The sequence below is a fragment of the Echiichthys vipera genome (genome assembly GCF_963691815.1).
Source record: "Echiichthys vipera genome assembly, chromosome: 12".
Lineage (NCBI taxonomy): Eukaryota > Metazoa > Chordata > Actinopteri > Perciformes > Trachinidae > Echiichthys > Echiichthys vipera.
The window spans coordinates 4,843,903-4,857,064 of NC_139837.1; positions in this window are offsets into that span (position 1 = coordinate 4,843,903).

Here is a 13,162-nt window from a genome sequence, read left to right on the forward strand (position 1 = left end):
ACGCATAGCTGTGAAATTAAATGACTTTTGTAAAATACACTTATTCTGATCTGATTGGTTGATTTGGCCTGTATGTTGGTGATAGACAGGTGATTTGTCCAAACAGCAACCAGTATTTTCGCCCCTACCCAAAAGATCTCCAATCCAGAGTCCCCAGATGGATATGGAGAGCAAATGAGAATTATGCAAATCAATCCATCTGGCTGAATCAGGTTACAGAAGCTACACACCGCACCTTTAATACCAAATACAAATATGTTATGCAGACAGTGCAAGCACTAGCTTCTGCAATATTTTGGACATGAACAATGACGGATGGGACTGTCCCCTCAAAGGCTATCCTGTCAGCCCGGGAAAGGTAAGCTCTTTATCTTCTAATGTCTCTATACCTGAATCCCTTGTCTTCCAGAGAGGAGGTGTGCAGACACCTCGTAGTAAATGATTACTTGGATGACTGTTGACATCTTCATAAAACAGGGTATGTGGTGGGATTCACGTGGTAGCTGATCTGGTGGGGATTGTGAAGATGACATAATCAAAGTTAACCTTTTAAAATTATGACACGAGGGGAAGCATTTTGTCCAGAGCGAGAAAGTGTAGTAAGATACTATTGTTTTATTTCACCGTTTTTGCTGAATCATTGACTCAGTGAGTAACTGCCACATAAAAAAAGAATAACCTTTACTGGGAAGCAGAAGTGTGGAGCCTGTCCGTTATAAAACCCAGGGTTTTTGGGGGGAAACAGCTGTGACAGAGAAGGTGTCAGAGACCCACTGAGGTCAATAATAAAAATACAACTGGACATCTAGGACCAGGATTGAAGCCAGACCGACGTTTCAAGAAACGGTAACACTCACAAGCAATCTCGGAGCACACTCATGAGAAGCATCATAAATTTCTGGGTAGATGGGAAGCAAAGGAGACATCATTGCAAGAGGCCGCCTCGACTCAAAATATCTATTATAATGGGAAAGTGTTGAGGGGAGGAATCTTTTTAACATAATAAATGCTCCTTTGTCGATAGAACGCAATTTAGTAATCATTTAGGCTTTTACAATAGTCCTGCGGGGGACAAGATAATTGCATACGGGAAATCCAGTCAGTTCATGTGAAAGCTATAAATAAACATTGCTATTTTGCTAAGAGACAGGGAAAAAAGCTGCTTTCCATATTACAACTTCCCTTAGACCATAACAAACAAAACAAATATATGACTGAATGAGACATACTGAGATGTGTGGAGCAGAACCTGAGATGAAAGCTTTTTGATTTGCTGTTGCCTAGACGTGTTACCTTAATCACATAGATTGTATAAAGTCATAGACGTTGCTTCTGGGCCTAAAAAGTGAAGCCCGTGCAGAAGTAGCCTACCCTAAATATGCATTATTTTTAATGTCCAGGATGGGCATCTCCTCTGACCCCAAAAAGAAGTCTGATTGTATAGAATTCAATGGGAAAACGACCCTACTTCTCACTTGATTTATTACCTCATTAAATACTTTGATGCACTGATACATGATGATGTCCATTTTTAAACCATGGTCCCATTTAAAGTCAATCAGATGCTGCGTGTCATCTCCCCTCCCTCCCTCGCCTTTCTTCTGTCCTCTTTCCCAGCTATCACCATACATGAAGCCCAAATGCATAAAAACTCTCTAAAAATTGTTTTGGATGTGAGGAAAAGATGATAAAAGCAGGGTAAACAGTGACCTGTCAATCAGAACCGATGGTTAGCAATGCCATGGCACTGTGTATATTAAATAGGCAGGTTTTTTTGTATTGTCAGTATTTTCTTCCAAGGGTTTTGAGGTTTTGACACAGTGTGTTTTCACTCCCAAAAATGTCTTGATCAGGATGTGGTGGTTGCACTTTAATAACCTGCTAGCTAGTGCTAGCATTGGCAGGTAAGTTTAGGGAAACTGACGACTTTCAAGGCCACAGGATGACTCGTGTTAGTCAGCTGAAAATTGTTAAAAGTTTCCCTGTTAAGCACAGTGCCATTGAAGCATAATACACAGCCATTGTTCGAGTGCGACTTTTAATTAACGTAATTTCCAAATGATAGACCAATTGCCGATTTAAAAGGGGGCCTCTGGTGTGGGCTATTAAACTGTGTAAGGGGAAGGGTCTAGACTGTGGCATGTTGGTGCGATTGAGTGTCAAGAAGTATTGGTAAAAGGGCAATTTTACAGGAAGGCTTTTTGATTTTAATAATCCAACTAATTTCATATGGAAGTACTGCCAAGCATTCACAAGCTTTTTTTTTTTTTTTACGTTTTCAAGTCCTGTTTGATTTGACGTGATAACAGTACATGCTGTTTAATACAGGTCCAGAATACTGGGGGCAGCAAAACTATTCATACTAGTCATTCAAATAAAGAAATTGGGAAATAGTTGTAATTTTTCCAAAATTCGAGCAACCGTGATTTTACAAATGGCATGTGTCTGCGAACAGCAATACTAAAAATAGTTGGTTACCCCTTTGTGCCGTCTGTTGCCTGCAGCTCTTTGTCTTACAGCTCACTGTGTGTGCTCCTGACTGTTCATTACTGCAGTAATAAAATAACAGCATATATATAAACATATATATATATATATATATATATATATATATATATCTTTATGATATCATGAATAAAATCATAATAAAAATCCACTCTTTTTTGCCCGTTTTTAATGTGAATCTGCAGCAGTAGGACATGTTTGGTTTGCATTAGCTGTAACTTAAAGGTTGAGTATGGAGAATGGGCAGAACTCCGGCATCTAGTGTCTCAAGATCGTAGTCGCAACAACAAAAAATAATCCTACCACTCAGGTTGCCAGGTTCGTCAGACCCGGCCCAGTATCGTACAGGAGACTGGAGCCTGTTTGAACCCATCCATGTCACACATGTGAGAACTTAAATTTCAATGTTTGTAGCAAATGTCTTGAATACTTCTGTTCATTTGCATTTTACGTATACGGGGGCGAGTGTGGCTAAGTGGAAGAGTGGGTAGTCCTCCATTTGAGAGATTGACAGTCCGATCCCCACCTCTCACGGTCCACATGTCGAAGTGTCCTTGGGCAAGACACTGAACTCCGAATTGCTCCCTGTGCTGCACATGGGTGTGTAAATGTGGTGTGAATGGTTACATTAGATTAGATCGTATGTAGATGTCCACTGCCATCAGTGTGAATGTCTGTGTGAATGGGTGTATGTGACAAACACTGTGAAAGCGCCTTGAGTGGTCAGAAGACTAGAAAGGCGCCATATAAGTACAAGTCCATTACATATCCATGTGCTACTGCCTGATGCTGCATAATGGAAGGAGCCAAACAGAAGCCCCCAGGTCCACACTGAACTGCATCATCCAGTCACAGAGATCATTTATCTGCAGAAAAAGTGGCTTTGCTTAAGTAAAGGATGTAAGTACTATTTCCATCACTGACTGTCCCTGTTAGGCTGCATCATCCTCAGACCTCCCTGTGAACACTTTTCTCTCAAACTGCTGTTACGACACGGCTCCCAAGGGGAAAAGGAGGCAACGTAAAACCATTTGTTTTTGGTCGAAGTACAGTTATTTACTTTACCAGAGTACAAAGTGAACTCTACAAATCTAGGTAAGACAAACTACAAAGGAAAAAAAGGGCGTGTGGGTGCTGTTTCAAACAAAGAAACAGATCTAACCAAAAGAGGACTCTTTAAAATAAGAGCTAATTCAATGATCTACAGAATCAAAACCACACCGGCTAATTATACCAATTTTAACACGTGCAAAAAACAGCAATGTGTGTAACTGAACAGAAAATACTACCATATAAGTAGTTCCTTTGAAAACTGGATCTAAATTCAAAATATCCAATCTCAGCAATCATAGTGACATGTACTGGTCCCTAAAGAATTACCAATGGGGCTAATGTAAACGCTTACAGTGCTTTTTATTTATCTCTGGTTTGTTGTTTTTGTGAAAGCCAAGGAATATCAGTCAGTGTTTGGTTGCTTAGCTAATATATCTTTGTTTTTGTTTGTTTTTTAGTCATAATCCATGTTTTTGTTTGTGTATTTTTACTGTGCTCTCAAAGGAATATCAAATAAACAGGTGTTTATTTAGTATTTAAAATGGCTTGTATCTGTTCAATGGTTTCACGTTCATTATCCCAACATAGTTATAACACCCATCTATCACTTTTTACTTTTAGTATCAATTCTTGCTGGATATGGATGATAAGTAAATAATAACCGATGGTAACTGTCTTGTTGTTGCCAGCAGCATCTCATCCTTGTTTAGTTTTTTTCACACGCAAACAATTCAGCCTTTCATATTGGCTTTTACGGTCTGTGAGCATCATCACATGAAGTAATTACAGCTCTGCACACCTACAGTATGTGCCCTAACACACACACACACACACACACACACACACACACACACACACACACACACACACACACACACACACACACACACACACACACACACACACACACACACACACACACACACACACACACACACACACACACACACACACACACACACAAACTAAAATGTGTACCACGCAGACAACAAAACAGAGATACAGGTTTAGTGATTTGTGTCCTTCTGTGAGTGTGCGATGTGTTGCCAACTGTCTGAATGTTTGATTACTACAATGAAATGTGTCTGAAAAACTGATTATGTGGCATCAGAGTGAAACTCATTATGAATTATGGATGAATTTCACTCTTGTAGATGAAATTCTGATGTGTGAATTCAGCGAGAATAACATTGTTTACCGAGACTGAGGGTCCTTGGGTTGTCTTTTACCCTCATTGTTTACCATTTGCCTCGCAATAATTTCACAAATCACCTAACTTTGACATTACGGTTTAATTAACACGGATGTAAAAGCCAAAGTCAGAGCAGAAACACTGATGAGTTCATATGTTGGATTTGTGATCATCTGCCAGTCATACACATAGCAACAGAAATGGAAAAATAAGGAAGTAAAATGAATTAAATTACTACATAATCGTAACACAAAATAAAGGAACACCTTGCTCTGTCGCCCTTTAAATTGTAACACCTTTGGCAACACTCAAACTGACACAGGAGCGTGGGTTCTCCTGCTCCCACAGAGCCGACAGTGCATGTCACAGTATGCATTAAGTATGAGTCTCTCAACTGTGAACCAATGTTCCCACAAAATGAAATTAGTAATTTATAGCGACACATCAACGCCCCCGTGACACGTGCCTCTGACTTAATGGTATGATCGCCCTGCTTGCTTGACTGCTCTCACGTCAGACTCAACTCATACAGTGATGCGTAATGGGTTGGTTTTCCTGACCTAATTACTGAGGCGTGGTTCAGAACAGTCCTAGACATAGTTACGTTTTGAATTAATTAAACTAAAATCTAAAGGAAGATTAGAGATACTGAATTACATTTCAAAATCAACCTGTTAGAGAGCAGGTTTAACTTCAGATTGACTGTCGGTGGAGACATAGATTTTTTTATTCCCCCGGACATTTTGCAAAGAAAATATGTATACTTTCTCTCCAAGTGCTTAGCCAACTGTTTATTAAGGGCGCACTCACACTGTCCATCGGAACCGTGCCCCAGGATGTTTCACAGCTAACGTCTAGTTCGTTTGACCAGTGTGAGTCCAACCGTACCGCGTCTATGAGCAGTACGCTTGCAGCCGACAGCCCGTTTGGGAGAGGTGGGCTTTTGTAAAGCACGCTTGCACATGTACGAGCACGAGCGTCCGCACGTGTACGAGCACGAGGCCTACGGCGGTTCTGAGGCCATTTCATGTGCGCCTGTTGGGACATAGAAAAAAGAAGGAGGGACCATGCGCGGACATTTAAAACAATGGCGGCGAAAGGTTCACGTTGGTGTGATGCGGAGTTGTGGTGTGAGGTGTGATGTGTTATGGCCTGATGACGTATAGGCAGCAAGAAGCATTCGCCGAGGCCCAGGAAGTGTGAGTACAAACGGGCCTGGCCCTCGGGGGAGAGGGAGAGGGGGACAAGTACCCTAAAGCACGGGACGGACGGACAGTGTGAGTGCGCCCTAAGAATGATATTCATATTCAGGTATCCTTTTTTTTTTTTTTCATAGTTTTAAAATGGTCCTGGTATTGTAAACTTTATAACAGTGTGCACATTGTCTGTGGTGTTAGTTATTGTTTCAGCTGGTGGAGTGATACAAGAAAAGTTTTATGTTAGGACTACATCTACATAGGGCTTGTCCACACGGAGACGGCGTTTTGTGAGCCTGAAAACGGGTCCCAGAGTGGATAGATCTGAAAGGCCCCCCTTGCATTGTTGCATACTCATCTCAACCCAATAGCCTTCAACCTTCTTTTTAAGATTGCTTTTATTGCCTTTATTTGATAGTGTTATTTGATAGCTTTTTGAAGAGTGACAGGAAACAGGAGAGAAAGAGGGGGTGACATGCATTAAAGGGCCACAGGTGGGAATTGAATCTGGGCCACTGCGCTGAGGACTTTAGCCTCTGTATATGGGGCGCCCACTCTAACCACTGGGCCACCGGGCGCCCAAGACTTCGACCTTTAACCCCGCGGTGTCACATAACAGCAACAGTGTCTGGGTAGTGCTGCTGCATAGATGAGAGAAGCGGTGAGATGGACCTCAGCGGCCATATTGTCGGGTTACTTTGAGTGCCATGCATGGGAACGAATTAGGCCGGCCATATAGTTCTCCTTTTTATGAAATAAAGTTGAAATAAAGGTCTGAAAAGTCGCTAAATCTATTGAGAAAGTGACCACCTGTAAGTGCTTTGGGACAAATGAAGGGACTCGTGAGCGCCCACTGCTCATTGGAAACAGTAACTGCAGAGTGATACTTGCTTTTTTGTTGTGAGTCTCCACAACACCACAAAATAACACAAATCCAAAGGAATACATAGCGGCTGTATTTGTACATGGTTTGTCACAGTACTTAAAACAGCAAGTGATTAAGGATTTGTGTTTTCTTCTTCTTTTAAAGGGGTTCCCAATCAACCGTTCCATTTGCAGCTGTGCGTGCTGTTTCTTTCCATTACACAGTGATATAATAGGCCGATTATCTGATGACTTTTTGTCAACGTTTAACTTCTTGGTAATTGTCTAATATTATAGTCTGCTCTCTGCTCTGCTGCTAGTAGACTTGTCCATGTTTGAGATTGGTCATATATTGTAAACCAGCTCCCCTTTATGTGAACGCACTCATGTCTAGATTGGGAAAACCCTGGATTGAATTACTGAGGATAGGTTAGGTTTAGTGAAGCCAGAGTGTAAACCTGGGTATGTTGAACTGGCATTTTAGTTCAGGCCTCTGCCCCAACTAACTGCACCAATGGGGTAAACACTCCAGGTTTGATTCAGCTGAATCTTAAAGCTTACTCAGTTTCAAGTCTATACTTTCCATGAAACCAGCCAAATGCTTGTGTGTATGATTGCATTTACAGGTTTTGCCCTGTCAGGGCGGATAGGAAAAGTGCAGGTGCTGTAAAGAGGAGCAGACAGAAAATTGCCTGTCGTCACAAAAAACCTTCAGCGCATGAACGACTACGTAAACACTCAGCAGAGCTATTATACGTATAGTGCACACACCGGATGTCTTTAAAATAATGTCGGTTTAAGTGTCAGCACTCATTGATACCAGTAAAAACTAAGAAGTAGAACCTGCTCCGACTGACCATAAATGTTGACATGACTTGAAAACTGAAGCTGCACATTGTGTGTTACTTTCTGAGAGACCAAGTGATAAAGGCTGTGTTTATTGAGCCTGCAAAAAAACTCATACTCAAACAGATTTGGCCGTTTTGCTGTATGGGCAAGGTTGAATGTTGAATGCTTGCAGCTGTAGTTTTTTCTAAGCCTATTTAAAGTGAAGATATTATTACTCAGCTTTAAAAGGTTGTCATAATAACCGTGTGTGTGTGTGTGTGTGTATGTTAGAATAACAGCCATGCTGATTAGGTGCTGTCACATCATATTTGGTACATGTTTGCAAGGTTGAAGGTGTTTGAATATTTGTGTGTTTTTAAGGACACAGGATTAAAAATGGTGAAGTGTTACTCTAAAGCTGCACTTTTTATTTATTTATTTACTAATGGATAAAATGGTCGTGTGAATTTCGTACCTTGTGTCGAATGTATCCAGCGTTTTTTCCCACAGTCTTGTTCATGTCTTCGAGTTCTTTGTTTCCACGTTCAGGTGTTTGTATTCTTTGTTTAGTCCAAGGAAGTTTTACGTTTTTGAATTCTCTTGTGACTTTGTTTTTTCCATCCTTGTTTGATTAATTATTTTATTCACTTTGTTTTTTGTTATTCCTCCTGTACGGAGCGACTTTATTTTGTACTTTGTTTTATTAGTGACCACTTTTGTTTTGTTCCTCCTGTGCGGAGTGATTTTTTGTTTGTGGCTTTTGCTCTGTGCCGCGTTCCTGACATCAAGCCAATAAATTCAGTGTTGATCCGCAAACCTCCGCATCTGTGTCCTCATTCCTGCCTGGGTCTGACATGACCAGTCTTAATGAAATTAAAAATCTAAATTTTCTCTCGATACTTTAGTACATGTTCTGGCTTGAACATTTGTTTTGCTGTTTTTAACGGTGAATGAGGTTTGAGTCTGTTTTCTCCTGTAGCATAATAATATGAGGAATACATGTGGAAAAAGCAGAAAAGCCAAAATGTAAAAGGTTAATAGCTGTGCCTGACATTACTGATTCAATCTGTTTGTTTTTAATAAGTACTCAAACCATCTCACCACTTTGCTGGAGTCAAAATGGCCTTGATATTAAATTGATATCTGCTGTCTTACATATAAGGATAAAGCTGGCTTTTACAAAGGTCTAGGCAAGGTCCATTCAATCTATGGCCCAGCACATAATAATGTATGACTACATAGTCATATGCTTTGTCCGAAACCGTTACCTCATTCCCTCACTCACTATTCCTTTAAAGTGTTTATTAAATAGTGAACCATGTAGGGAATAACCAAACGAGATTTCGGACACTGCAATGGGTCTGATATATGTGCGACAAAAGCGTGTGCATGCAGCGTCTTGTAACCAAACCAACTCTGTGGATGGACAATAGTTAGCATAGCTCCGCTAAGAGATGGAAACTGAAGGAGGGCTGCACCTCAGTTGGCTACAGACTGCAGCTGCTGTACGGTCTCTGGTGCTGTGTCAAAGACTGTTATCCCTGTCGAGATGTGTTTCCTTAATCTGAATCGAACTTTATGCCCTGACCTGAACCACAAAAATGTATGCTTTTTAATTTTAACATGAGAGAAACATTATTCAACAGGGGAACATACTTCGACGCTACACTGGCCTAAACCTCTGTAACCAGAGCCTGACGCGGGAGGGTTAACCACAATACCACAATTTGTTGACGGCTGGACTCACAACGGATCACAGTGTTACAAAAACATCATAAAAGACATGTTTAACAAAAAACTGTCCAATGAACCGATAAATTCATGTGCGGGTGGCAAAATGTATATTTCTATTGCTTTTGAGTTTTAGCTTGGTCTATTTTCTCCTTGTTGTTCAAGAATTGTGACAGACTAACAACAGTTCATGACCTTCGGTGATGAAAAAACTATGTTAATGCAATTCCACCAAGAGTCCCACTTGTGCAGCCAGACAAAGAGCAACAATCTCAAGGTGACCCCAACAGGATCCCATAAATGTTTTATCAAGGCCAGCAGAGAGCAGGGGTCCCTGTCACAGGTGTCCTTGGGTCACCCATGACTCTCACAAGAGGAAGTGTTGCTTTGAAATATTTTAACAAACGGCAGGATGGATTTCGATGAGCGGTAAATGAATGGTGCCATTAACAATGAGTAAAACATTTTATTGTTCTTGTGAGTTGCTTTCAGTCCTGGGATTTCATTGTGTGCCTCAGTTCTCCCATAAAGGCTTCACTTACGTAGAGCACAGCCCACAGAAAAGGATTTCATCGGCTCTCCCTTTCAGACCAGAGGAAAAATTGCCTTTGGCATTTCAAAGTGATGCTTAAATCTGTGAAAATCAGTCAACATTTAGTCCCTTTGACATGACCAGAAAATGTCAAATTGGCAAAAATAAAATAGACTCAGCGCGAGGAGTTCATAAGTTCACGGTAATCGTTGTATTTTGCATGGAGTTCAACAGAGCTTGAATCAATGGAACATGGTTCGTGATCGTTTAAACTGTTTAAATTCAATTTCTGCATTAAAACAAAAAAACTCAACCCAATGATCCTAACTGAAGGTCAATTTTTTGGCTTTTTCCAGAACTTTCAATCGCATCTCAGTCTTCCTCAGCGGATGGAGTTACCTCAGTTGCTATGGATGAAATCATCTAACATGTCAACAGATCCACTGCCATAACAACTGTGCGACTGATCCGCTGATAAAGACCATGTGATATACAGTAGGGTTGTCATGATATTATAATTTCAAAGTCAATACTGATATCTAGGAACAGGATGCAATAGACCCAATAGAAGCAGCGCGATTACATAAGAAGTCGATCTACAGGGAGAGTGCTGAAGAGGCAGGACTGCAGCCTGTAAGGCTTCTGAGGTTAAATCCCTTACCCTATAAAATATGTTAGTCGTATGTCATCTTTTTTCCGATGCTCATATTTCAGGATCTGCTGCACCACAGGCATCTCATTGATTGTTTGTTTGGGTCTCGGCCGGTTTTCTTCTCAGCTTTAAAAATAGTTCAACAAAAAGCTAAATTACTTTCGGAAAAAGTCTGAGACGCAACGCAGAATGAAACAAGACACTTTGGGTTTATTTGACCATGAATGTGTTTTTCTCTGTTTTGCGGATCGATCTGATAGCGCCAGAAGACCAACCTGTCTTGCCTATAAATATCCAGATACAATAAGCAGGCAGCAGTGTCTTTGTTAGTCTGAGACAGTGCAGTGTTCAGGAGACAGCCCCAGTCAAATGGGTAACATTTTGAAATGCCACATTGTTTTGATATGTCTCCTGAACAAAACAAGAAATACTGCGTGACAACCTGAACAGGTCGGGGTACACTTACCTTTTCAAACACTTGACTGAAAGACATTTTGAAGATTTCACTTTTTTTCCGGCAGGTGGAACAAGGAAAATAAAGAACAAAGGAATACACTTTGAATACTCCATTTATCACCTGCAGACAGGGTCTTATCTCAATGCTACCTTTTGGCCTTAATGTGGTCGCTTCACTCGAGACACAAGCCAGCGCTTATCCACCGTGCAGATATCACCCAGCGTCATCTGATGCTATTTCCAGCTGGATTCAAGTCAAGAAGTCTGAATGACAGCAGGGTGTAGAGCCACTTTAGTGCAAAAATTCTAATGGTTTTGCCTTTGAGGAGACACAATAGTATCAAAAGACATTTGTCTGCGTGGTAATGAAGTGTGTGACACATCATTTTGAGGCCGGGGCGTTATAAATGATCATAACATGTCAGGATATAAACGAACAGAGCCAGATCTGACAACCAGACACCCAAGGTGAGTCTTGTACTGCTGTACGTTTTCTGATCATTATAATGACAGTTAGATATGATGGGTCTGAAGCATAAAACCAAAATACGAAGTTGTTTAACACTTAGCATAATACCTAAGGATGTCCTTGATAGTAAAAATATACATACTCAAATACTGATGAGCTATATTAGGCTTTTAAAATTTCCATTTCTAAGGAGCGGATAAGACCATGATTACATGCCCATTGGCCATATGGAAGGAAGAATTTGGTCTAATCCTGTTTTATCCAGATTACGTGTTTGCATTAACATGTAATACCTGAGTGTCTCTGTTGCTTTTGCAACACATAAGTCAATTAACAGAATAGCCCTGACTACAGATTAAAGAGGGAGATTTTCCATGCATCACTAATCTTTTTATTGTGGAAGTAAACCAGGATTCTGAGCCACATATAAAATAAGAACCTTACTCAGGTGACTCCCACTGTTGATGGGAAACCCACTTCACTTGAGTGACCCTATTAAAAACTGAATTGAATTCCATGTAAACATAGCCAATGAGCTGCCTGTTGACTGATATAAATGGAGGATACACAGTTAACCCAAAGTAATTGGCCATACTAAAGGCAATGTGACACAAAATTTCAGAGATGGACTTTCCTGGCATAGAGCCTAGAGTAAGATATGATAAGATATGATATATGATGTGTAAGATACAGAGTTGCAGACCCACATCTAAAATACGTTTGACAGCTGTCCATGTAAGGAAGTCGAAACAAAAAGTAAACATATATGCACCAGTATCTGTTGCTTATAAGCTAAGGCTACATCCACACTACTACGTTTTCATTCTTAAACAGCATTTCAAAACAAAAACCATCTCCGACCATCCAACTCAATGAACATGGCTGAAAATGCATATCACATCATCATTTGCGTATTTTGGGCAGGCGTGTGCCGGTCTAAACAGGAAGCAGATTGTCTAACGTTATTCTGTGACTGAAAATCATGGATGAACAAGTTGATTATACTTCAGAGGAATAACAGAAATGATTAAAAGTAGGGCCAGAGATTTAATTTGCATGGACCAACGATGAGATGGAACCGTTATTGGACGTATAATAAGTATAAGGTGGTAACGGAGATGGAAAACACAGATTGGGAGTCGTTGCAAGGCAAATACATCGCCACATTAAACAGTGATCAGGAGCATTTTCCATCAGTGCAGGAAACCAAGGGGAAGGGAAAGGAGAGCGCACACAAAAAGGATTAAATCACAAAAGCTGATAAGACTGACTGACGTGGGTGTAAGTGTCTTGCCATTTCCATTTTTGTTTTTAAGATGTCTGATGCTACAGATAATTACCTACTGTGTCTGGCCAGTCTACAGACTTAAGCAAGGCATTTCAATTATTCATCAAATATATTTTGGTTCACTAAGTTTTGAAAAAACAAAAAAAAGACAAAGTACAAAAAGACACATCCATGCCCAAAGAGACAAAAACTGTTTGCAACTTTTCAGCACCACCTTTACGTTAATTTGTTGTTGTTTTTTAATCTTTGTTTGTCATCTTGTTCCATTCCACTGTTTCTTGGTAGTGTCTTGGTAACTAGATTTGCCAAAAAACTCACAACCACCTATCCGAACCTTAACCATTCCAGTTCAATGCCTGACCTCAACCATCTTGTGAGACTTTCACGAATATTGAG